Source organism: Camelus ferus, chromosome 27, assembly GCF_009834535.1.
Source record: "Camelus ferus isolate YT-003-E chromosome 27, BCGSAC_Cfer_1.0, whole genome shotgun sequence".
NCBI lineage: Eukaryota > Metazoa > Chordata > Mammalia > Artiodactyla > Camelidae > Camelus > Camelus ferus.
Window position 1 is genome coordinate 27,197,027 of NC_045722.1, and position 27,810 is coordinate 27,224,836.

The 27,810-nt window shown below is 36.0% G+C and overlaps 1 pseudogene; it reads left to right on the forward strand.

The window, feature by feature from the left end:
• The first annotated feature begins 4,905 nt into the window (after positions 1-4,905).
• LOC116660254 lies at positions 4,906-27,292 on the forward strand (annotated as a pseudogene).
• Positions 27,293-27,810: the final 518 nt, after the last annotated feature.

A 27,810-nucleotide genomic window follows, 5' to 3' on the forward strand; every position in this document is an offset into this window, starting at 1 on the left:
GGGGGATCAGTGTGATTACCTGAAAAGGACATGCCCCATCTAAAACAAGTGCCACCATTCTGCTTTTGCTCATTTTTGCCATAATGGAATATGGGCCTAAGGCTGCAAGATTCTCAATTTTTTCAAGAGAAGCCTTAAATATGAACTTCATTGGGGAATTTCTTTATCTTTAAAATAATGGGCTTGCCAATCAAAACACATCGACAGGCTTCATGTGTGGTCCTTGAGCCACCGGCTTGGTAACATGTGGTTTGTGTTTTCTTATTGCAAGTGACTAAGCAGAAGGTACCCAGACTCAAAGAAAACATTCTAGTGTAGTTTGGATCCAGTCTTAATTTGGGGAAAGAATCTCTTAAGGTAACTTTGTGTCTCAGGCTCTGTGAATGCCTCGCTATTCATGCCCTTATAGGATGCCAGGGAGACACGTGAAGAAGTGGCCTTAAGGCCATCTCCTGAAAACACCACCGTGGTTAGGAAGCCCCGGGAAATGATTCCACCGGCAGAGGAGAGAACTGACAGGATAAAAGGCTGGCCTGCAGGGCATTTTCTTTTTTTCTTTCTTCTTTTTTTCTTGGCAGTGAAGGGTAATTGTCTTTATTTGCAATGGACACACTATTTAAAATGTGAGTCTTGCCAGTTCTGAGAAGAGAGGTGACCCCCAAACCTGTGTATCCATCACTCTCATCTCCAAACACAAAAGAGACCACAGCATTTCTTCAGAGGATGCTCAGCTAAAAGCACTGAAGGCAGCCCCCGCCAGGGCCAGTGTGACAGTAATGAGAACCAGGAGACCCACAATGCCTTTCTGTGGTTCTGGGCTTCGTGAGGTCTTGGTCGAGTGCTGCTTTCTAGTAAGCCTCGATCCTCCAGCCTGACGCCGAACTGTCCGCCCTCGCTGATCCGCAGCTGCCGCTTCTGCTCGGATTGTGTGGCTCGCGCGCAGGGGAGCCCAGCCGGCCCGGCTGGGGGCGGCTGTCAAGGGCGCGTGGCCCCTGGTGGAGGTGGGACCGCGGGTACCGGGGAGGATGCGGCGCTCGCTGCCCGTGGCCGGACCCATGGCGCAGGGCGGCGGATCCCGGAGGCGGAGACGAGCGCGGCGGGGACTCAGGTCAGAAGTGCGAGGCGCCGCAGCTGCGGAGGCCGAGGGAGGGCGGGCGCCCGGGAGTGGAGGTGCGCCAGCTGCAGGGCGGTCTGGGGGATGGGTGAGCGTCTGCAGGGCTTTTTCTTTCCAAAAGTTTTCTCTTGCTCTCTGACACTCCTTTTGAACTGCAAAGATGCCTGAAAGGATCTCAAATCATTTATTTTTCACTCATTGAATAAACGAAGTTGACTATATATTTTAAATAGGTATGTACCAGCACTATGTTAAATGCTGGTGATTTAAAGTTGAATAAAACAGGGAGTCTGAACTCTAAAGGTTTATAGCGTGACAAACACCTTGATTATCTGTTACTATGTTAGTGATAACATCCAGCTCTAAGCATTAACAACAAGGTAGTCCCTTGGTTTTCCAGGAGTATGGAAGGGATTGCTTACGGTGAACTTAGATTCTAGGGAAAATTAACCTTCACCTGACTCACCAAGCTGCCAAAAGCTAGGATGGGCTGGTGTTGGATATCCAGCAGGCAGATTAAACATCCAGTTAAGACATCAGGAGACAGGGTCATGAAAATGGAGACAAAAATATAAAAATTGATATTAAAATAAAATTTACATTAAATAAATCATCTAAACATGGGAAAAATCGAGTTGAAATCCCCTGCAATTTTTTTTGGTTTAATTTCTTTCTTTCTTTCTTTCTTTCTTTCTTTCTTCCTTTCTTCCTTTCTTTCTTTCTTTCTTCCTTTCTTCCTTCCTTCCTTTCTTCCTTTCTCTTCCTTCCTTTCTTCCTTTCTTTCTCTTTCTTCCTTCCTTTCTTTCTCTTTCTTCCTTCCTTTCTTTCTTTCTTTCTTTCTTTCTTTCTTTCTTTCTTTCTTTCTTTCTTTCTTTCTTTCTTTCTTTCTTTCCTTTTTTAATGAGACATTGACGGAGCGGACCATGAGTGTCAGGATAGCACAGTAATGTTGGAGGCGGATTGCCTGGTTTTGAATCTGGCTTTGCCACTTACTAACTGTGACTTTGGACTTTTAGCTTCTGTGTGCCTCCATTTTCTCATTTGTGAACTGGGATAATGATAGAATATGTTAATATAATAAAGTGTTTAGAAAAATTTCTGGCATCCAATAAGCATATACAAATGCTGGCTATGATTATGACCCCCGAAAATCTCATCTGGCTGTAGCTCTGGCTTGTCACTGTCTTACATGCTATGTTTGACACACTTGCTAGGAAAAGACACGCTAAATATTTTTACCTTCAGACACTAGTGCAGGAGAAGCCTTCTTGCCTGGCCCTCTTCTACCTGTTGCAGAAGGGCAACAGATTGGAATGAATACTGAGACCAGTACTTCTGCTAGGAATAAAGAGCTCCCTCCTCCGTCTGGCTTTGCTTCCAAGAGAGGCAGCGCGTAAGTCTGGCCCAGCTACACTAAATTTCTTTCTTTTGACTTTTCTTTTCTTTTTCTTTTCCTTTTTTATATAGATACATGTTGCTAATTTCTTATTTCTATTTTTTTAATTATGTAAATAAGATCTCTAGTTTTCAAAGTAATTTCTGCTATGTGTAATATCTGCTAATTTTTTTAATATTCAGAATAATTTAAATGAGATATTCTTTGTTGAAATTGCTTTATCCTAAAAAAAAAAAAAGAAATTGCTTTATCCTATTTCTAAGTTTTAGGGTCTTTCTTAAAGATTATCATTTTTATAAAGGCTGAGATGTGAATTACAGACAAAATTTATTTAGAAACAAATGTAGGTTAAAGTGACACCTATAAAATCATTATATGAAACAGAACCTTGGAGCCTCTCCAGTTTGCTCTGAGTCATGGTACATCCTCATTCTAAGAGCCTGGGCAGGTGAGTGGAATTTTGCTGACACTTTTGAAGAAAAATGCAGATATCAATTATCAACTTAATACATTTTGAACTTTCCTAATTCTTTGCCTTGAAGACATTGTATGTCTGGGAAGAGTGTGTACACAAAGAATTATTACTGTGTTATTAAAGAGTTGAAGGAGGGAACATTTCCCATCTATGATAATATTAACAAGAAACATTCTATTCAAACCAGATTTTATTTAGAAATTGTTCATAATTATCTTGAGAAGAAAGATTTTCCTACACAGGCCAGTGTGTGTGTTTTTTTGTTAGTTGTATTACAACTACATCAGTCATTCACTGGTAAAGATTTTTAATAACTTTTTTCAAATTAACCCTCACATATTATCTAGCAAATGATTTACTGGATGAACACATGACTACATTGAAAAATAGTGCCAAAAAAGTGGCACACAGTAGATGACTCTGAAAATAATAAAATATAACAAACTCCCCTCCCCCAACATGAATATCTGTTTCTCATAAATTTCTTCATCTTATGAAGTCATTTTCATTGCCTTCCTTTCAGTAAGCCCATCTGCTACATTTAGTTCCAAAGTTAATTTCAAAGATGGCAGAACTTTCTTGCTTGTGCTTGAGGTGGCCTATGTGATTAACGATTGATTTTGCTGATAAAGATTGCTAACTAGGATGCCTACGGTTTCATTGCTTTTTTTGATAAGGTAAAAGTAGAAGAAATGCTTTTGGTGAAGGCAGTGATACAGAACTGAGACCAGATTTTAGGTACTCCCATGTGTTCAGCATTTAGTCTTTCAGATGAATAGAGACTTTTGGAAATTCAAGGCTAAATCTATGACCTGGAATCCAGAATATCTTCTTTTTGCCTCTTTCTTTTTAAAAATGTTATAATTCATGACAGGTTGTAGAAAATATCTTTTAGATACTGTCTCTTCACATGATTTATTTTCAAGTTTTCATCAATTAAGATGCTTGTGTAATTCTGTACAAATTTAAGAGCTGGTCATGTGCTGGTACGATAACTTTTATAACACATTACTTCATGACTTCTATTGCATAAAGTAAAATAATTCACCTAAGTAGGCCTATGACTTAAATGATGCAGAACTTCTAAAATGTGATTTCCTCTGGTTAGAAAAATCAGGCACAGGAAGTTTAGTTACATTTAGTTTTCACTTTCAAGCAGGAATCACTCTAAGCTCATTCTGAGGATCCTGCTTTCTAATTCTTTGATTTTTTTTCCTTATTATTATAACTAGCCACGGATAGAAAATTTCACTTTTTTCCAATTAAAATTGAGTACCACTATACACAAAATCAGCCTTAAATTGTTAGTTTCATAGCCATTATTCAACATTTAAAGTTTATAATAAAACAAGAATATTTTTATTACCAAAATTTATATAGCTAATTAATACTTAAATACTAGTTAAGTAAAACACTTTTTTGTGCTCACCTGTAGTATTCTTTTGCCACTCTGTAATAATAATTCATTAAATTTCATTGTTGTATCTCATATTCTGATATTCTAATATTTTTGTTCTTGCAAAATTGTAAAGGGTATTTTTCTTCAACTAAAGCAGTTTTAATCAAACAAACACATTTAAAACCTAAAAATTCATGTCAGCTATTTGGCAGTATTGCATTGATGTTTATGTTCAAAGATAATTGGCTTATATATTTTTGATAAGATTTCCAATTTAAAAACTAAATATGCAGTTGTCAAGCTCCCATTAATTAAAAATAACTTGTGTAATATTTTCATATCCTAGTTCTATCTTTTATTCCCAAGTAACCTTTTTCAAGTTCTAGTTAGTAATCTATTAAAAACTTAGGTTGAATTGCCAAAGTTACATGTATATATTTAAAACTAGATGATTACAGAATCTTCTTCTCTCTTATTTCCAACAGTCATCTCTATCAGAAAAACCACCAGAGCCTTCCCCCATGGCAAGGAGAAGAGTGTGTGAGAAAGCAGAAAACCCAAAGACCAAGGAACAAAAGCAGTCAGTTGCTAATGCTTTTTTATCTGATAGATGGTATAAAATATCAGCTGCACTGAGATACTAAAGGACAGCAGTGGAATTATTGTCCATATTCAGGCCGGGATTGTGACTGATTTGACTTAAGACAATCAAATCAGCTGTTGGCTTGTGGTCTTCTAATCTTCTTGGTCACACACATACCTGTAAATTAAATTAATCACGTACTCTGATTTATTTTTCAATTATTTGTGTATGTCATTGTGGAGTTAATATAGCTTTGAGGAGAGGTTTTTAAAACTGTAATTCAAATAGTCCTCTAGAAAAATTTGAAATTAATGTTGACTGTTATCTGATAAAACAGACATTGATTTCACCTCTTTAAAGTGGTTGAAAAAATCTAGTGTTAAAAGATGTGAGAGTTATGCTATTTTCTTGCTGTTCTTTCATATTTAAATTGGTAAATCCTTAATTTTTTTGTTGTTGTTGTTGAAATCCTTTAAAAGCTATGTGTGTGTTTTGTGAGGGTTAGCTTGTTTTGTGAGGGTTAGTCTGCCTAACAATATACAATATAATCCGATGGTCCACTTACCTGGGCATTTGTAAATTGCAACATCACAACACGCAGAAAGTTATAAATAGGTTAGAGCCACTGCACCTTTCTACCCTGTGGCACACTCACATTTCCCTCAGGTCACCTAATGGGCTGCATATGGCAGGTGGATCTCTGACACGGTCTTAAGTGAGAGCATCAATGGCAATCTCTATTCAAATATTGGCAAAGCCAATTTCTTCAACATAAAATAAATATAAAAAGAAGTTTTGTGGCATTTCCTGTAACCCCAAGTGAACAATCTTATACCATCCCCCTTCCCTGTACTATTATGCAGACTCTATACTTTGACCACTGGTTTAGCTGCCTTGAATGTCATGGAAATTATTCTAATCATCTTTGCTTCCTATATTTAAATATGCAATTTACCTGTTTCTACTGAATCAAGTATCTCAAGAATAATTAGGAGATAGGGGATGGAGAAATAAGTAATTAAAAAATAAATGACTTAATCAGTTGAATAAGCAAATCCCTCTTAATCTCTCAGGGTTTGTTCCCTCATTTATAAAGTGAACATCTTTATCTCAACTGTAAAATTGTATAATTTTAAACTTGCCTTGATTTATTCATACTGAGTTTAGATTTTAGCCGACAGAACTTTTTCTTTAGTGCCATCTTGTGGCCATTGTAAAACAATCCAGTGGGGGAAAAAATTAAATTGTTCAGAGTGCATTTTATCTTATGAAAAAGGAAGACAGGAAGAAAGGAAGGAAGGAATTCTCTATTGAGAATTTTTTTTAAAGCATGTTTCTTATAACATTTCTAACAAATAAAAGCCAATAATGCCACCTATTTAACTTTTTTTTCCCTTGTAGCTCAGATTCTGGAACCTCAGAAGCTAGTCTTTTACCTCCTTCTTCCCCACCAAGCCAGCCCCGTAATGAACTGAATGTTTTTAATCATCTTACTGTTTCTCAGGGAAACACATCAGTTCATCAGGATAAGTAAGTTATTATGTAAAAGAGTCCCAACTATGGATTATAATATTCCAGAGCCTTTCAATACATTCCAGAGAGAATATTTAGCTCTCTATGTGTGTGGGAGATGGAGTCTGACTTGTGAACTCTTGCTGTATTTTATATGTTTTTCCAATGGGAAGTGAACTATATACACAAAATTAGATGAATTTATTTTCCTGTTGAACATTATTCCCTGCTGTAGATTTGCATTGCTCCACTGCAGCACTTGCCTTGCCTTTTCCTTTTGCAAGTCAATTAGAATTGAAGTATCTTTGCGATCACTTGAAGTTGAAATTTCTTGGGATTCTTCATCTTCTTTGAGCCCATAAAAACCTCTAGTCTGGATAGCCTGCCTTGAAAAGAGGCAAATTATTTTATCTTTGGTGGGTATGACAGCTCACAAATAACATGTCACATATGTGAAACATTTTGTTACCATTTGGTTGTTTCACAAATTCACCACAAAATTTGAGTCATTGATGTTCTTGAAAAAAAAGAGTACCTTTATGGGTGGAGGGGGTAGAACTCAGGGTGGGCTGTTGGAGAAGAAAAGTTGGAGGGGTAGGGAAAATGTAATCCTCATCAAAGTTGAAGTGAAAAAAATTCTTACATTGAGCCAGAATTTCTCTTGTAAAAATTTCATACTAGTGGTGTTGCCATAAACTATTTATTAACTCTGACTTGTCTGCTTTGATTTTGAATTATAACATTGTGGATGTATGTACTTGATATCCAGCCTCCCACTCCAATTTGTTTTCTATGCTATGATCTTCTTATATATATTGATGATTTCTGAAATTTACAGGATATTGTTTAAGATCTGTCTGGCATGTTTGATCATGCTAAATGGCTCTGTAGACTTAGAAAGATACATGATTATTTTGGAATAATCTTTAATCAACTTAATTTATGGATAAAATGCTTGATTAAGTTTTAATATAGTTTAGTCAGTAGATGATATGTCCTTTAAAGTGATCTAGTCAGGTGATTTTTTAAAACTTAAAAACAAGTATTAAGAGACTCTTGAACATTGTTAAATATTACATCTCATTTAATTGAGAAAAGAATAGAACATTAGGAAGGTCTTTAGGAAGTCCATTTTCACTAGTGATATGAAGAATTACTAAATTTTGTCCACCTTGTATTTACAGTCATAAAAGTTTGTCAGTCTTTTGATAATCTTGACAGTCTAATCTTAGTTCCATTTTTTTAACTGAAATAGTTTATGAGCTGCCAATCATTTGACTCCATTGCCATCTCTATAAATTAAAACTTAGAATAACTGACTACCCCAAACCCTCACCTACCTTCTGAATCACTTTCTTTGGGCCCCTTTTTAAGACTAGCATTATTTCACCTGCTAGAAGTTAGGTCCCACACATTGTTTCTGATGACATGACATGCCAGCACTCACTCTGTCCTCATTCTTCCCAAGCCTATTGTATGATACTACATGCTAAATATTTAGTATCATAATAACCAGGCTTACTGCCAGTCCTGGAGGATTCAGGGTCAGGATGACAGGAATTGCTCACTTATTTTTAAATCCTACCAAAACCTCCCCACTGTTACTGAGGGACTGACTAGGCAGAAGACCTCCATGTTTTTGAGATGAGTTAAATCAAAGGTTATTCAATTTTGACTGATTTGCTCCCCATGCACACATATATTTGAGTAATTTTCATATGAGACTTTAAAGTAATTATCAAGAGGAATGAAATTTATTAATGGTTATTGAAATGGGAAAAGTTTTCTAATACCAGACAGATTAAATTGTGCCTTGAAGTGATGATTTCATTTACCTGATGGTGTTCCTCTTCAGGGCCTACATTTTAGAAAGTGAGGACAGATAGGTTCCATGGAACAGTAACAGAAAGTACCCACCCACCAAATCTTGTTAGAAAACATAAGAACAAAATATTTTACCTAACTTAGGTGTATATTGAATTGCTGATATCCAGTGCAAATAGAAAAGCAGGGCCCGTTAAAGAAAATGTTTGCTAAGTTTCTATTATTCATACTATTGAATCAGTTCAGCCTCAGTGTCCACCTGTTACCATCTGCAGTCTTTCTCCTCATAATTCTGACTCTTTCCCTGTAGGTCTGATGAGTGTGACTCTTCTCTGTCTGAGGTACACAGGTACTTTCTGTCTTTACTACTTTCTGGCCTTTCAGCGATGTTCTAAAAAGCCTTCCTAGAAAATTTAAGCAAGTCTCATTTTTGTTGCATTCATAAATGATAAATGTCAATATACTAATATTTTAATCATAAATTTCAATATATATAAAATATATTTTTGTGATCATAACTCTCAAAGTAGTGGCAGAATTTTTTGTATAATAACATAAAAAATTGTGCTATTTGTTTTCTGTCTATAATCTAAAAGTTTTCTTTAAAATAAATATAGTTCTAGGAAAATTAATTTCCTCAATGAATATTACCCCCTTAAATTGTGGGAGGTGAATAAGGTAGTTTTTCATGTTGCTTTATTGATTTTAAATAAGAAGTTTATGGCAGGGTTTGTGATGAGAAAATGTATGCTATGGGAAAAAGTATACTATGGTACCTAAAGTATAGAAAGAAATAGAAAGAAAAAGAGTTTTTAAAAAATAATAAATATTTTTAACTAATAAATGCTATTTTAGAAATAACAATGTTGCATTTTTTCATGTTACAGATTTTTTTGGACACTTAATTTCTTTTTCTTTCTATCATTTCCTCTTTCTACTAATCATTTTGTCTCCTTTCCCTTTGCACTTCCCCCTCATGTCTTATGGCCATTTTCCTGATCATCAGTAGATCCTCCAGAAGGCAGGTTGGGGAAGGGAGAGGAAATTAATCTCATTCACAGCATTGCAAGACTTTACTGGTTTTGCATGGAACAAAAGTAAGCATTATTTTTCCTTCAGATCAGATCTGTTGTGTAAGTTTGCAGTGTTCCTTAACTTAAACAATTTTAAAGTTGATTTATATATTTCAGAATGTAAATAGATTAATTTTAATAGAAAAGAAATACCATGGATGTATGTTTCCAATTTCTGTATTTTTTATATTATCTTTGATATAAGGTAATCTCTATAAAATATTAACCCTAATATTCTGAGAATATGAGAGTATTTTTCAGTATCTAATGAATAAAATTCTTTCTTTAGTGTTGAAATTCTTTTTCTTCAAAGGTCTGAAAAAATAAAAAAAAGTAAGAATGAAAAAAGACATTCTGGTCTCTAGGCTGGGCCATACATTAAGTCACTGGAGGCAAATATTTACTTTTGTAATATTACAACCTTTGACATGACAGAATTGTGTTGGATGTTATGTCATGAAAGGAACATTTAATAGATTCTTAGGATAAAGAGAATGATCTGAATGAAGGAAATTTTTTGGAGACATAGTATTATATAACTGAGGGTACTGTTTAGTTTTTCTTTTTCCCCCTTAGTATGATTTGTGTCATTAAATGCAGATCATGCAACTCTTAGGCTGTTAACATGGATTTTTTTTTCTTTATAGTCAGCTTCTTAGAATACACATACATACATACATATATACATACATATTCTGTTTTCGAAGTAACAGTAGCAGTTGACTGTGTATTAGATTGTAACTTTTCAACATGTGAAGCAATAGTTATAATCTGACAGCTTCAGTTCATAGCTTTTAAACCCCACATCAGTTAAGATTTTGAAATGGCAGATTCAGACTTTTGAGGAGGTTTTGCTCCCATTTCAGTTCTGGTTAAATTGTTAGATTACCAACAAGTTACTGAGCATTAGTTTCAAAAATCTCAAATTGATGCATGTATGAAAATAATACTTTGGGTTTTGTCATTACATATCCAGTGTGATAACAGTTCCTGGTATTATTTCTAGTAATGAGGAACTCCCTTCATTTTTTGAAATCATTGTAACTAAACTCTAAAAATAAAGGATTTTTTAAATTCCTGAGACTAAATTTACCTCCTTTAAATTTCTATCCATTGGCCTTTCATCAGCCCTCTTGAGCTATAGCAGAATTAATCCAGTGCATCTTTTTGTGGGTATCTGACAGAGCTTTTGAATATTCAGCCATTTAACTGTGCTTCTGTATGCTCTCTCTAATGGAAGTCCTCTTATCTTCTCAATAGCTTTAGATTCATCTGTTCCTAATATTATGCAATCTAGGATCCTTCCTTCTGCTTCCACGGTTTTGGAAAATCTCCAATTTTTCAGAGTTCTTCTTGGGCTGTGGCATCCAGAGCTCAAACTTATTCCAGATGTGGCCTCAGCAGAATATAGTAACTCTCTTGCTTTCTTCTGAAATATTTGCTTCTATTGCACAAGTCATTGAAAATGTTGGTAGAAGAATCAAAAATTGTTAAGCCATTGATCTCATATCAATAAACAAATTTATTTAGCTTGTAAAATTGAGTTAAGCCCCTTTCCTACTTGGAGAATTCTCTTCTAACTTCAACTTAAATTTTATGCTTAATTTTTTTCCATTGAATATTTTAGTGGTGGATATGTACTTAAATGAATTTTGTTTGTAATTTTTTCTAGGCAGTGCATCTCTTTAATATATCAATTTAATAAACATGCCATGTCTGTCTTTGTTTCTGAGGAAAGATTGACTAGATATAGAAGACCTCTTTCCAGACTGACAGGAACATGGACCCTTTGTGTGTGATTCTTCAGCCACTGATGGAACTACCTTACTACAATAGTGTTTTATTTACTCACCACATCTACAAGGATGTCACTTGAAAAGCTTTTTGTATAGACCTTTCTGGAGTCAACATATGTTGTGAATATGACATTCTCATAATATGCTGCCTATTAATTCTACAAAGAACTTCCCCGTGAGATTAGTGAACTTCCCCATGTTATCACTTATATATGAGCATTTATATGAGCACTTAAGTGTTTATAATTATTTAATGTTTTCCTCTGTGAGACTCAACAAGAGTTACCTATCTGTAATCTCTGAAATCCACTATTTTTCTCCTTTCTAGAAAATTGGGTCTATGTGTTTTATCCCCTTCATTGATCCAGTGTACCAACAATGATTTTGCCTCGACAATGGTATATACTTTCAAAACGCTGTCACATAATGATTCAGAAACTGGAGCACTTGAACTCATTGAATAAGTCTTCATTATCAGTTCTAACTTATCGTGGGCTTACATTTCTTCTTAATTATTCATGCCACTTGCATCATGAAGGTTGTTCTCATTCATCAAGAAGATGGAAATAGTCAGCTTTGTTTCATGCCTGCATCTGCCCTCAGCATAAATTTTCTTCCTGCTCTGAAGCACAGTTAAATTCAACTTACATACTTACCATGTCTTAATTCACACTCATCTTTAGTCTTCCTCTTACATTTATTTCAATTCAGATCCTGTCTTAAATTCCTTTAGGATAGGGACAGTGTTTTGATAAACTTTCTATTTCCATAGTTCACAGTCCAATGGCATAAAGCAGAAACTTTAGAAATATTAAATTTATTAGAAAGCTCCCTAAAGAGCCTCATTGTTCTCTTAAAATTTTACCTTTAAATTTTTTTTCTTTCACACTGTTAAGAGTTTGTAAATTTTTTGCTATTTTTGAGCCATTCCCCCTTTAGAATTTGTCTATGTAAATATTCTTATATTTCTTCAAATTGGTTTGAAATTTGCTTTCTTATTATTTTCGGTGGCATGTGTTATACTTTCTCCAGAATGTCTTTTTTGACATAGAATTATATTCCAGCCTGACAGAGAGACATCTTCCAGTTAACCATCACTTATACTTTCATACCTGTCAGAATTCACTATACCTGAACAGCTCCCAATATTACTTCATTAATTTTGAAAGAGATGAAATTACTAATAAGAAAATCCAGATGCAGCATTGGCTTTGCTGCTTGCAGAATGCACCTGCTAGCTGACACCTGATTATTCGGTGCACGCCATCACTGCTTTTACTATCTCATGCTGTGTCCCTTTGCTTAAAAGATCAGACAAGGGAGCAGTATGAATTTTATTACTATTACTTGGAAAGACTTCATAAAGTCAGAGAAAAAATTAAAAGTAGTTTCATGATATAGCTACTGAAATAAAGCTCCCCCCTCAGCTCAGAGGCATAATCAACCCACTTCCAGCTTCAAAAGGAATCGGAACGCCCCACTTCCGTGTGTGCACATAGCTGAAGGGCACACACAGCTGCGCTCTGTGTGGGGGCTATGATGCTCTTCTCTTCACTGGATCAAAAGGTGCTGGTTGTTGTGTCATGTGGATATGTAACAGATCTTTTAAAAAATGATTATGTTGAGCAGGTTTTGAAAAAAATGTCAAACTGCTTAAGACTCACAAGAATCTGAGAGATAATCTGGTTCAACCCCTGAATTATATAAAATATAAAATCACCGCATGGTTGGTAAGAAAGTAAAACCTCTGTTGATGTGATATGAGTAGAACGGCGAGGGGTACATCTCTCTTTGGTAGTTGAGCATCTAATGTGTGCAAAGGCCTGAGCTTAGTAATGCAGGCTGCACAAAAATCTATGAAAGGCCATTGCAACATACAATGTGATAGGGAGAGTTAGGTGGGTAGCAGCCACTGTTTCTTGAGCAGTTCCTGTAAGTCAGAGGCTGTACTGGACAGAATGAAAATTACATCTCCCTTAATTCTCACAACCACACCAATGACATACATATTGCATCCTCATTTTACAGATGAAAAAGCTGAAGATTCAAGAAGTTAAATAATTTCCCCAGATACACTTAGAAAGTGGAAGAGCCAGGATTGGAAACCTAGGTCTACTCATCTCCAAGCCTGCGCTCTTAACCCCTTTGGTAAAATGGCAGGCAGCTAAAAAAAATCAACTATAAATGATTTGAAAAGTTATAGACTAAGTTTTGGGGTTTCAGAAAAGGGAGAGATTATGTCAAGCTGTAAAAAATAAGGGAAGCTTTGATAAGTTGGTATTTAGGATGAACCTTACAGGATTGTTGCTATTGACAGGTAAGGATGGGCAACCAAGATCAGAGATGAGCAGAAGCAGAGATGTGGAGGTAGAAGTGGATTTGGGGGGAGGGGGGCTGTATAGCTCAAGTGGTAGAGCACATTCTCAACGTACATGAGGTCCTGGGTTCAATCCCCAGTACCTCTTCCAAGCAGAAATAAATGAAAAAATCTAATCCTTAAAAAAAAAAAGAATTTGGAAACTAAATCCAATTGAGTTGAAATGTAGAATATACATGACAATGGGCAATGAGACTAGGAAGGTGAGAAGGAAGCATGTATAGGAATTTGGGGAGCTAGTTAAAGTTTTTTAGCATTTATGGATGTTACAAGACTCAGTTTAATCAGCAAAGATTTTTGCTTATTGTCTATGAGGGAAATATAAGAGTCTAAATACGTGTTGTGAATAATTGCAAGCAATTCCCCCATTAAAAAAATTGACTCTGCAAAAACATAATTTTCTAATGATTGAAGTTAAATTGATTTCTCCAGTATAATTACACATTCAACATGTCAGAAAAACAAAATAGAATAGTTTTATGATTATGTTTTTTGAGTCAAAGATAAAATCCATCCATCAGTGACTCTTGGAAAGAAACGTATGTGTATTAATGAGTATGGAGTGTTCAGGAGCTAAGAGCAGATTTTGAAATGGCTGATTTAGGATGGCTGTTTAAAATTCAGGGGCAATTTGGAGCAAGACTCTTTTCATATATCTATTTTAAAATTTTGTGTAATTTCTTTTTAATACTGCGTGATGCATCCCTAGCTTTCATCTAATCCTTTATACCTACTTTGCCCTTGAACCTGCTGCAAAGTGTCAAGGATGGAGTTAGGATGCCCGTTTCAGGTTAATGGAATAATTACTGTTTCCTTACCTCATTTTTTTTCCCATAGAAGTCAAATTTAGTTCATATTGACAGTATTTCCTCTTTTTTTGTTTCAGATTGTACTTTTAAAGTATGGAATCTGGTGACTGGGCAGGAAACAATGTCACTGGGGGGTCATCCCAACAATGTCATATCAGTAAAATACTGTAATTGTACAAGTTTGGTCTTCACAATGTCAACATCTTATATTAAGGTGTGAGATATCAGAGACTCAGCAAAGTGCATTCAAATGCTAATGTAAGTAACTTAAAGACAAATAGCATAAGGGGCAAATAGTCCTTGTTTATAAATATGAGAAAAAATAGGCCTGTGAATGAATTTTTGTTTATTTATACCTGTCTACTTGCAAGGAACATTAACTTGTTTACAGTAAGAATACCGATAAAGTAAGGTGAAAAAAATTATTGAGAAAATAATATATAAGAGCTCAATATTAAACAGGAAGGGAGAAGTCATATTTGATCTGTGACTAAGTACACATTTCATATTTCCTCCCTAACCAAATAACTAAGGAATTAAATTTTCATAGTATTTATTACTTATATAGTTAAATGATTTACATGCTTCTAAATGAATACCACTCCTTGGAAAATGGCTGAAGTCACCATTGTAGATGGTGAAGAATTACTTGCAACATTTAATTAGCATGTATTGAATAACTGAGAGTTTTTTTTCTGTTTTAGGACTTAACACTGCCTTGAGGTTAGCCTATATTTTATAACTTTAGATTGTGTTGGATAATTGGAGGATGAGTTTGTTTTATGTGTTTCTTATCATGTATATCTTTAAAATGTAGAGCAGATGATTCTTTTTGCCATAAAGTTGATGAACTGTTTTACATAATTAAAATTAAGGTGAACTCTTGGTTTAAATAAGAGTAGAAAGCATAGGAATGGTTAATTTTTACTAATTTGTAGAGTGGGGTTTACTAACATTAAATTCTATTTTGCATTTTGAGAATTACTAATTATTTACTGTATTGAATACAAGTCTCTTGAGGGAAATTTTGTAGAAAAAGAACACTGTTATCTTATGTTAGAAATTTACCCATCCAGTTGACTCACTAAAATCTAATTTGAAAAGATTGATTATAACTTGATATTTTAGAAGTTAACTGAGAAAATGTTCCCAAATTTAAAAATACATTTGCCATTTAGAATTTAGCGGAGGAAATAGAAGTAAGTTATGGTTAAGCAATAGCAACTAATCCATATATGATTGGGTTAAAGTAAACAAAAACTAAAAATAATTTTAGAAGTCCTCAGTGTCTTTAACTGAAAAGGGCAAATCTTACATATGAAAGGAATATTGGTAGGCTTGCCCCTCAGGGGACTTCTGGAAACTGCAGGAAGATGAATTACCTTTGTGGCACTGCATCACTTGTTGAGTTTTTAAATCATTGTCATCTAATCTTTTCTGAATCATATTGAGGTCATCCTTAACTCAGGACCCAGAATTCCTAGTGTTTAAGAGACTTGCAAATTAAGAGTTTAAAGCCATGTCATCTTGTTTTCTTCATTCATTCATTTATTGATCTGTCAAAATGTTCATTTATAAGTGCCAGTCACATGTGTGTGAAATGCTGTGCTAGGTAAGGTGCTTACAGTAGCCAGATCTGGTTGCCTTCAGCCAGTTTCCTAAGAATTTAAGGATTTCTAAGCCTAAATGTTTTCCAGAAATGTGACTTACCTTTCTGTTTCACCTCTGTTAAGGTCTTCAGGTCAAGTTCCTCTTGGAGATGCCTGTTCTGCACGTACCAGCTGGACACTTGCTATTCCTTCTGGGGAAAACCAGACCAGTCAAATTGCACTAAGTCCAACTGGCACCTTCCTCTATGCAGCTTCTGGAAATGTTGTCAGAATGTGGAATCTGAAAAGGCAGAATTTTAAAGGAAAATGTATTTCTTGTATATGGCAAATATATTTTTTCACTCATTAGTGCATGTGAAGTCTAATTTTTATAACCCCAGAAGTTAATATAAAATCTTAGGCTTTTCTGCTGAATACAACACTCCTAAATGTCTCTACTCTCCTCATTAGCAAACTCACAATTCTCCTTCTTTAATCCCCATTGCTGGGAAAAATATATATGAAGGAAAATTGCCTTCCTTAATATATGTCTCCCAGTTGTACTGTTTACTAGGAAGAGACCAAGACTCACCCTAACAGCATCAGCACCTGTGAAAGGATTATTTTTCATAACATCAGTCATGCATCTTACATCTCTAAATTTTTCAGTTTATAAACTTTACAACTTTGCACATAAATCCTCACAGGATTTTGGTGAATATGAAATAATATATATAAAAGATGAAGTAGTAAGAAGATGAAGTGAGTAAAAAAAGAAAAATGGTAAATTGAAGTATGAGCTTTTATCCTTTACTTGAGTGTTTTAGTTCTTTCCATTTTGGCAGCAAGAGAATATTTATTAGTTAACAAATATTAATTCAAGATCGATTATGGCAGGCACTGTACCAACACTGTGGTAGGTACTGGGGCTAAAGACTAAGCCAGACAAACATGGGGTCCACCTTCTTAGAACATCGCATAAAGGAGGATAAAGGCCATTGAACAAGCAATTACAGGATACTGAGTTAAGTCTGCAATTCAGGAAATTCAGGTAATAATCCAATATAGAAGGAACTTGTTACTGGTAAATAAAGGGAAATTTATTTTAGAAATTTTGAGGAATAACCAGTTATAACTTGTAATATTTTAATGCATGTCTGAAAAAGTTTAATAAACCTAATTTATATATAAATAAATGAGAAAGAAAGAGAAAGAAAAAACACAGCCCTGAGTACTCTTTTAAAAATAAGAAGTAGAAAAATAAAGAATACTTGTTTAAGAAAATTAGGAAAGAGAGGAAGACTTGGTTTATTCTTGAATATATTAAACTTGCAGTCAGAGCACCATGGAGGAAGATACTTAGCCATAACATGAGGCAGAAAAGATCAGCTTTTGAAAATCTTTACGTTTTCTTTTCTGCTGAAAAGTTAGAACCTTTGAAACCTGCCTGATTTCAGCAACATGATTAAATACAGATTCATCTTAACAAAGTAAGAGTGTTCAAGAAATGGTAATATTCTGGAAGCCAAATATATCTCTGCATCCCAGCAGCTTGACTTGAGGCAGGACTACAAAACAAAGGTTCACTGTCACCCCCTGATAATTGACATCATGTTTTTCTACCAGTCAGATATATTGCCGGTCATTTTCATATCTTTAAAATAACTGAGGAAATGGACTACCTATTTCCTGGTGCAGATGTGTGCATACATAGTGCCCATACATGTATGTGTATATGTGTACACGTGTATATAAGATGGGTGTACATATACATGTATATGTATGTGTGAAAATACATGTGTATAAAAAGTAATATTACTTTCTCCATATTGTTATTTTCTAGTTATATCAGTGACGTAGTTGTTTTAATCCAATTTCACATTGGGTCTGATAACATCAGTCATATGTCTATAACACGTACAGACATTTAACAGGTTAAAGTTTACCTGGACTTAGTTTGGAGTTAAAATTAACATGTAGCAAGTTTTTGGATATTTGATGCCTTTTTGTTTACTACTTGAATGACATTAGTCACTTTGGAATAACTTGTTTAGGACTTCTGAAACTTCCATCATAGTTTGGCCATTTTTTGACTGTTAATTTGAACAGAGTTGTATAGAGGTGGAGTTAAATCAGAAGAAAATGAGCAGTTTTATCAAAGAATATAGATTATTTTTATTGAGGCTTAGCCTTAGCATGCTAAGAAATATTTCCAAACAAAATTATTTTTCTTTTTTTTTTTAAGGTCTCAGTCCACAGGAAAGTTAACAGGACATCTAGGCCCTGTTATGTGTCTTACTGTAGATCAGATTTCCAATGAACAAGATCTAATCATCACCAGCTCCAAGGATCATTACATCAAAGTGTGTATAATAGATTTGCTGAATTATATTTTCCTATTTGATGATAGATTTAAAGTATTTGGATACACCTAGGACCATTTTCTCTTTATCAGATTTCTTTTTTTTTCTCATTTCTAGCCTTTGCTTTTTCTTCCTGATCTTCCTCACTCATAGTTCCTGATTTTGTTGTCTTATTATTTATACATATATGATCACTTGTCATAGAAGATAGGTTGGGTGGGATTTTAAAGATTTCTTGGCTCAATCATCCAACTGCTGCTTAAGTCCCATCATCACCATCATCTATAGTGAACATATTATTGTCTTCAGGTTTTATGCAAGTAGCAGATAAGATGAGGAGAGATGCATAGCTTGATTTTGGAGATGTTAAGTTTGAGGATTTCCTTGTGAAGCCCAGTAGGCCATTTGAAAGGAAAGTCCAGGGCTCAAGATAAGTTATAACTAGACATGTGTGTTTCAGAGCCAAATAGAAGCAGATGTTCAAGGAGTTAGAGTAGTTGACATGGCCAAAAGAGCAAGAAGTTGACATGACTCAGCCTTGGGGAATCCTACAAGAATCAACAAAGAGGATACAGTGATAAAGAGAGCTAGGAAGAATATAAGTGACACTTTTTAAGGAACTTTGAATAAGAGATGAGAAATGTGTTAGTGACTTGAAAAGAGAGTGGTTAAGGGGAGAGGATTTTGTATTCTATAGACTTGAGTGTGTTTAAATGCTTAGGAGATGGGCTCATTGGAGAGGGAAGGTGTGAACAGAGAAGGGGTGGCAATTGTTGAATCAGACCAAAAAAGAGTCAGATCAAAGATGTGAACCTTGGAAAGAAGCAGCTGAAAAGAAATGATGGGTAAGAGAATGTCTGAGGATAAAAGCAAACTTTTGTAACTGGAAGGAGGGTCCAGAAAGTTTATTTTTGATCACACTAGCCTTTGCAGGACATCACAAGGTCAACAGCTGAGAGAGATGAGGGCAACTGAGGGGAGGGAAAAGTTCTGAATATCAGCTCTGGGGTATTTGTGATGACCAGCAGGACCACTGAGCCACCTAGCAGTGTTGAAATAACCATCATGTCACTTATTTAAATTGCAACTAGATTGATAAACAGTATTTTTATTATTGAACATACCATTTGTGCACTCATACGTGAAAAAAATTGTTGCCTTTAAAAGCCTAATATGTAAGAAAAAGTAATCTGAAAATAGAGCTTAGGTTTATTCTGAGTCATTCATAGCAGGTTTTTTAGTTGCCTTAGTAAAATATCACAACAAAACAAGTCATGTCTGGTTAATATACATCTCATGTATTTCTATGAATGAACACATACAGGTACTTATTTGTAAGTTAAATAGGATGACTGCTTTTATTTGGATGTTTGGTGTAACTGAAGGTGCTCTTGGAACTGTGAGTCCCACCCACAGTTTCGAGCCCCCTCATTATGATGGCACTGAAACGCTAACCCCAGTTAGTGGGTCCAGAGACAATGGAATCAAGAAATGGGATCTGGCTCAAAAAGACCTTCTACAGGTAATGCATGGGATATATTTGGTGCTTCAAATTCACCAGTACTCTCTATAAGAACTTGAAGAGCCTCTAAGTAGAATTTTATCATTTAAATAAAATCAGTCTCAGAGTAAAGCAGTTACAGTTTCTCATTTTGTTCTGTTTTTGCTTTAGGTATGCACATTCCAAAGAATTATAAGTGTAGCTGAAGTCATAGCAGTGTAAATGGTGTCTCCTCTGCAGGAGCATGTTCATACCTCCACGAGTGGTGGTTCTCTCACTTCCTGTAGATTGGTGGTTGGGTTGAAGTGTTTTGACAGTACAATCAAATACTGGTGGCTTTCCCTAATTCCCAGAGGAAGAAATTAATTTACAGATGAACTTGTTCTCAGGTTCCAGCTTTCCCTTCTATCCACGTGGGAGCGTTTGTGCTGCTGTTGCTGTCACTTTCCTGCTGACAACCAGATGAAAAGCAAATAAACAAGAAGCATGAATGTTGATAGAAAAAAATGTGGCAACAGATGCAGACATTGAATTCAAATGTTTTTCTTTTAAAGATATACATTCTTGGATGTAACTTCTATATTATGCATAGAAATATACTTATCCATAAAATATGGTCATAATGTCTGAGCTTATAATTATTGTCTACTCATTTTGAAATGTATAGTTTAGCTCCAGCCTTCAACAGAAAGCTTTAGGCCTCTATGTTCTTGTTCAAAATTTAAGGCAGTGATTTTATGAGATAATCCTTAGAGACTACATACCAGGTTAAAATTTCCAAACTTGCATGAAATACATGTTAGAGAAAGGTGAGATACTTACTCCTTTGAAGAGGAAATGACGTTTGAAAAATTCCGTATACTTTCCAGTTCTTTTAGATTCTATAGATTTTTAATATGCTAGCCCTTTAATACTGATAACACTGATGATAACTAGTGAGGCAAATGCAGAGCAAATTATAGATTTATTTCTTTAAATCACTAAGAGTGATTGCATACCAAATGATTTTTATAGTTTCCAGGCCAATTCAGGGTTCCAAATATCAAATCTTGTCAGTAAAAACTTTTGTAACTTGTTTTCGTATGAAAATTTTGTTTGTAAGGCTCCTCTTATGTGGATAATTTTTCTTTTTTCTCTCATCAAGTTCCAAACGCACACAAGGATTGGGTCTGTGCCCTGGGAGTGGTGCCAGGCCACCGGTTTTGCTCAGTGGCTGCAGAGGGGGTATTTTGAAACTCTGGAACGTGGATAACCTTGTGCGCATCAGAGAGATGGAAGGTCATGATGGCCCCAGCAAAGCCACAGGTGGTAATCCCACCCACGCTTTTGCTGCAGCTGAGTCAGTTTCCCCGTGTGATCTTTCTCTACACTGGTTGCTTGTATTCAGATTTAATAAATGCTCTGTTGTCAACATCTGGGAATGTAGAACATGTGAAATCCTTCTTTTACTACAGTCACTCTAATGGCTGTTCATGCTGTCTTATTTCCATTTTCTGAGGTTCACTGTGGGCACTGAGTTCAGGCTCCCCAGGTTACATGATAATAGTGTTACTCCCGTATCAGCTCTCTGACTATGCTGCAAGTCTCCTGCCAGATTGTCCCCTGGTGATTTTAATTTTTTTTACTTATGCATAGGTGACTAATTTCTAAAGACTTTTTTTCCCAGAAAGGCAACAAACTTGCCATTCTTCATATTTAGAACAAATTATTTAAAAAAAAAAAAACCCTCTTTTTACCTCTCCCACCTCTTTTAAAATACATGGTATAAATATTTGCTTCCTCCCTCTTCGGATGACTGGATTGATTAATTTATTTGCTCATTCATGATGAATCTCCTGTGTGCCAGGCACTTTCCTAGACTCTTGGGAATAATGAAGTGAACAAAACATAAACAAACCCCAGTTTTATTCTAAGGAGATGAAAAGAAAATAAATAAGTAAAATATGTCAGATGGTGATGGGCGCTATGGAGGAAAATAAAGCAAGGGAGAGAGTATTGGGGGGTGGGGGAATTGCACAGTAAGAGTGGTCAGTGAGGACCTCCCTGAGAATGTGACACTTAAGAAGGTGCTTGAAGGAGGTGATGACATGTGACCATGAAAATGACATCATATGTATATAAGCACTTTGGGAAGGAAAGCATATGTACTACAGTGTGAGGTGTTTGTCTCCTTCAAATAAAATGTGATTTCTCCTGAATATCTATCTTGAAAATCTCCTTATGTCACTCATGCACCAATTATGTTACTTAATTTAACTTGAGCACCTTCTTGATTCTTTTATCTTAAGTGCATGATAACCCTGATTTTATTTTGAAGCCTCTGTCCTATTACTGTGGTGTCTCTTATTATTTGTGATGTTCTCATCAAATCCCTCTTTTCATTGAAATTTGCTTCCTCTCTCTCATCTTTAAAGAACATCAAAGCCAATTTACTTTGTGTTTTTCTAAGGTGCTTACTTTTGGTGCTTCATTGATGCAATTTCCAAGATGCATGACTTTCTTAAGAGTCACCACTTTTGTTTATCCCCTTGGAAACTTGTGTCCTTGACAGTTTGCTGGAAATAACTTAGTATCCCTCAAAGTCGTAGGACACTCAGATAAGACTATAGAATAATTGTGCGTCCCTGAGTCCTGTCCAGCAAGGTGTGAGGGTGCTGTGGTTCCTCTCTTCCATGATCCAGTGTTATTTTTGAAGAACTGACATTTCCCTCAGTTTACTCCTGATGCATCAGATGCAGATGCATTTACCACATAACTTCAAATCAGGAAAATAGACAATAAAATCAGAAGGGCTATTTTCCAATTAGTTCTACGTATTTGTTATTTAACAAACATGTGTACAGGGCTTAGTATCTGCCAGGCATTGTTGTAAGTGCTTTCAGGCACTGACTCATTTTGTCTTCATGAGAACCCTAGGAGGGGAGCATTATCATCATCCCTGTCTCACAGGAGGGAAAACTGAGGCACTGTGTAATTCACAGTCCTTGTAGTAGTAATTTCATCATATCTGATTTCTGGATCTGTTGTCATAGATTTTTCTTATGATTATGGGTCTCATTTTTCTTCCTTTTTTATGTCAAGTAATATTTTATTGACTGTTGAACATGACACTGTTGTGTTTGAGTATCTGAATTGTATTATATTCCTTTAAAGAGTGTTGGGCTTTGTCAGGCACTTAAGTTGCTTGTGGCTCAGCTTCATCTTTCTGAGACTTGTTTTGAACTCTTCTTGGATGCCTACTGACTGTCTTGAATGCTTGATGATACTCTCGGCTTTACTGGTCAGAACCTGAGCATCTCACAGCCCTCAGTGTGCCCTGGGAGTCGTTTGACTTATATGTACCAGTAATTGGTTTTTGGTCTGGCCTTATAGTCTTTACTCATGTGCAGCTTCGCCATAGAGGCCCTCTATGTACATTTATGGAATATTTTTCCTGTAGCTCCATAGTTGCTTTTGCATGCTCTCTCCTTTTCTCTACTTGGTCTTACAAATCCCAATGACTTCATACTTCCCAGGTGTTTCTTCTTATCTCTTCACCTCCCATTCTGTGATTTTTCTGTTTGGCTCCCCCGCCCCCTGCTGTAGTCTGGAAAGTGCTTCCAGAACCAGAACCAAGTCCATCACAGAGCTTACCTTCTCTGCTTCCCTTTTCTCAGGGATCACAAGCCTGAGCTACCCATTGCCTAGGGTCTGAAAATAGTTGTTTCATAGATTTTTTCAAGTTTTCACCTTGTTTACAACAGGAGACAGAAGCTGGCACAAGTTTTTCTCTCATGACTAGTAGTGGTGACCATCTTACATTTCATACGCCAAAAATTGAACTCCCAACCTTCCTGAGGCTCGCTCTGTAGGCTTCTCTGTCTCAGTCGATGGCTTCTCTGTCTTCTCTCTTGTTCAGACCAGAAACTTTCATTCCTCCCTTTCTTTCACACTTCATATCCAAACCATAAGCAAATTCTGTTGGTGTTGTCCCTTTAAATTACATCTAGAATCTGACCACTTATCACCATGTCTTTTGCTGCCTCAGCAACCCTAGTAACCATCAGCTCCTGAATGACTGCAGGGGCCTCCTAAACACGGTCCCTTGCCCATGTGTGGTCTATTCTCAGCACAGAAGCCAGAGTAATTTTTTAAAAACACAAGTCAGATCATGTTTCTGCTTGGCTGAAAAGCTTGTGGTCATCCATTTCATGTAGAGATGAGCCCATACTGGGCCTGGCCCCCTGAGCATCTGTTCTCTCTCATGTCACCTTCCAGTGCCCTCTGCCAGGCTCCTTCTCTGACAACACCCATCACCTCTCTGCTGGTTTTTGAACACAGCAGGCTCACTCAAGCCTTAGGGCATTTGCTCTGGCTGATCTCTTTGCCTTCAGACTTTCTTCTAAGTTCTTTCTTCCTCAAGAAGAATCACCTTGCCATTTTATTTAAAATTGTGATCTCTCCTCTGACCTGCTCCCCCTGCTCCCCTTTGCTGTGCTCTTTTATTTTTCTATAACATTTGTTACTTTCTAATAAACTTTACAATCTAATTATTTATTGTGGTTTATTGTCTGTCTCCTTTTGCTAGAATGTATGATCTATAAAGGCAGAAAATTCTATTTTTTACTTATTTGTTTATCCTAGCCACCTAAAATAGTGCCTAGAACACAGCAAGTTCTCAATGAAAATATCTTGAGTGGGTGGTTGAATGGGATAAATGAAATGGATAAATGAATAAATGAATGAGAATAGCCTCTTACTATTTTCAATGTACATGTGTTGTGTGCGTTGATGAGAAGATTATTATTTTTCTCTGACTTTTATTGAGATATAATTGACATACAGCACTGTATAAGGTGGACAATATAATGATTTGACTTACATGTATAATGAAATGATTACCATAATAAATTTAGTTAACATCCATCATCTCATGTAGATACAAAAAAAAAAAAAAAAGGAAAAAAAGTGTGTTTTTTATTCCTGTGATGAGAACTCTTACAGGAGAGAAGATTATTGATTAAGAACTAGAAATCCTGGACTATAGGCTCTGCTCTGTGCTCCACTGTGTTACTTTGGACAAGTCACTAAACTTCCTTTATCCTTGAAATGGACTGCATAAACTTTGAAATGCTTTTTAACTATAAAATTCCATGGTAACTGGGTTTTTTTTTTTTTTTTTTTGTTTTGGTTTTTTTTTTTTTTTTGGCTTTGGATTTATTAGGAAATTAGAGAAAAGCAACACTCCCCTTTTAGATCCATGGGAGACATGGTAGAAAAAAGTGACTGTCTAATGACTGGTCCCCAGTACCCACATGTTGGGTGAACAAAAATAAGTTTTCTCAGAAAAACTTTGTATCTTCTATGTTCTCTGATAGGCAGAGTGGTGGTCCACTTCTTACTAGCCCCCTGCTTTTCCTGTGGGCTTCTGCTGATTTCACCAGAACATAACTCTTCCTGACTATTGACAGAGCCACCAGCTCTCTGGAGTCACTACCCGGCCCCCAGACTCTGACCTTACTCTGGGCTCTTATGCCTAAGGACCTCTGACCTTGTCATATCAGTGTGGTGTTTAGGAGATAGGGTCCTGGAGCCAGTCTGTCTAGATTCAGATCATGCTTTATCACTTATTTTGTGATCTTGGGCAAATTACTTAACTTCTCTAGACCTCAATTTGCTCATCAGTAAATAGGGGATAATAGCATTATCTAAATCTTATGGTAGACAAGGAGAATTAAATTCATTAATCTATGTAAGGTGCACATAGTGCCAATGGCTGGCACATAGTAAACCCTTGATAATAGGAGCTATTTTAAATTTCATTATTATCGGTAACTGATATGCTTATGGGACAATGTAAATTTTTACTGACATCTATTAAAGACCTTTTCAGAAAATCATTCCATGATAAGTAATTCTGAGAACTTCTTTATCTTTCCACATTTTTTCACATGTTCATTTTTAATTTACTATTTTGTAGTGATCAAACTGAGAATTTGGAAGGCTTGAAATTTGCAAGATGGTCAAATGTCTGACACAGGAGATCTGGGGGAAGATATTGCCAGTAAATAAACATGAATGAAGATAGTCATAAACTGAATACTGTGATAATACTCTGTGTTCTTTATGGAATATGTTGTCCTGCACTTTACTAGGCAAAATTGTGAATGGGATTAACTGGGAAATATATCTGAGTCCAACTGCTGAATATAAGTGGTATTCTAATAAAATTGTGTACTATCCTGTGTGCTTAATTTTAATATCTAGCAATGCATATATATCCTATAATTGATATACTGCTTGATTCACAATTTTATCATGGCTGGAATTTTGTGCCTAGCTATTAAAAAACACCTTCAAATTATTTGAAATACAAGATGTCTGCTTTTGTGACAGTCAGAAAATACACCTGGAATACAATGCAACCCATTGTTAACTCATTCATATAGTCTGTTTAGCTGATTTACATATTTAAACATGTCAAGAATGTTAGTCAAATTGTGATCTGCTTGTCTGGTATTTATATCAGTCTACAGAGGGTTCCCAAATTTGAAAGCTCTTTTAATGTAATGGAAAAGAGATGTGAGTGTATTATTGATGACTTTTCATAAAATGGAGTTGACCTTAATCTACTAACAAAGAATGTTAAGCAGTTTGTGTTAAATGTTGATGTTTACTTGTATTGACCAAAGTTGTGCAGCTGAGCTGTACTCTGTGCTCAGGACTAGAATGCTGTTAAATTGTTTTATTAGTGCTGTGCATACATTCTGTGATGGGAAGCTTCCTTTTTTTCAAGGTGGAGGTAGTAGGTTTATTTGGTTTTCCAGTGAAGATACTGTGGATTGAACCCAGGACCTTGTGAATCCTTAGCATGTGCCCCACCGCTTGAGCTATACCCTCTCCCTGTGATGGGAAAGTTTTTTGATGTCCTAACAAAAATATGTTTTGATCTATTTTCTATGGAGTTGTTTTTATTATCACCTTTTAATTTCACTTTTATTTAATAGGAGTATTTCTTTCCTTTTTTATCTAATTTTTATATGCTGCTAAATATATTTTAAATATACTGTGTTTGCAAACCTTGGTAGCCATGATGAGAACTTTATCATCTGTAGTAGGAAAAGCTATGTAAATAGGTAGATTGTAAAGAGAGGAGATCATGCTGTAACTGTATGAATTTTTAAATGCTGTGGATTGAATTTTGGAAAAGAATGTATAATTTAACTGCCTGCTCAGAATAATTAATTTGTAAATTCTGCAAGTTGAATTTTTATGTGGATGGTATGACACTTGAAAATACTGTCTTGTGATTTTTTTTCCCTGAAAAATACCCGGATGTAGTTAGTGGAGCGGCATGAGCGGCAGGGGCAGAGGAGGAGGAGGAGGAGGACCCTGAGTGTAGTGAGAGGAGGAGAAGGGCCCAGAGAGGCAGCGGCGGGAAGAAGGGAGGCGGCGGCCGAGCGGACGAGAAGACCGCGGAGGCAGTCACGCTCCAGGGCTGAGCCGGACGTGTCTTACACGCACGCTCGCCGCTGCCCGGGCTTGAGAGTGAGTGTGGTGTCTGTGGAGGGAGATGGCCTGGGAGCGTATTATTTTAGAATCTCTTATGTTACTTGTGTGTGTCGAGTGGAGATATAAAATTCATAATTTAGTACAGATTGTGGATGAAAATATTTGAAAAAACCTGAGCTAACAGGTCACACTCAGAGAATGGCATCACTGTATCACTGCCTACCTGAGGTGGAGATCCACAGGAGAGTCCCCTGGGGTCAGCGCTGGGTGCAGGGGAATGTTCACATCTTGTCTATGTCCCAGATAATGGAAAGTAGAACACTGATGATGTCCAGTAGGGAGATGTTAAGGTACCAGAACCTTCAAATAGAGAACTGAGGTTTCATATTGCCTTTGAACCCTGATAAACTGATCCAAACACAGTGTTGTTTTTTTTTCTTTTCAAGTTTTGGCTACATATCCAGAAAGATATGAGCCTTATACTTTCTGATTATCTAAAAATAAGGCA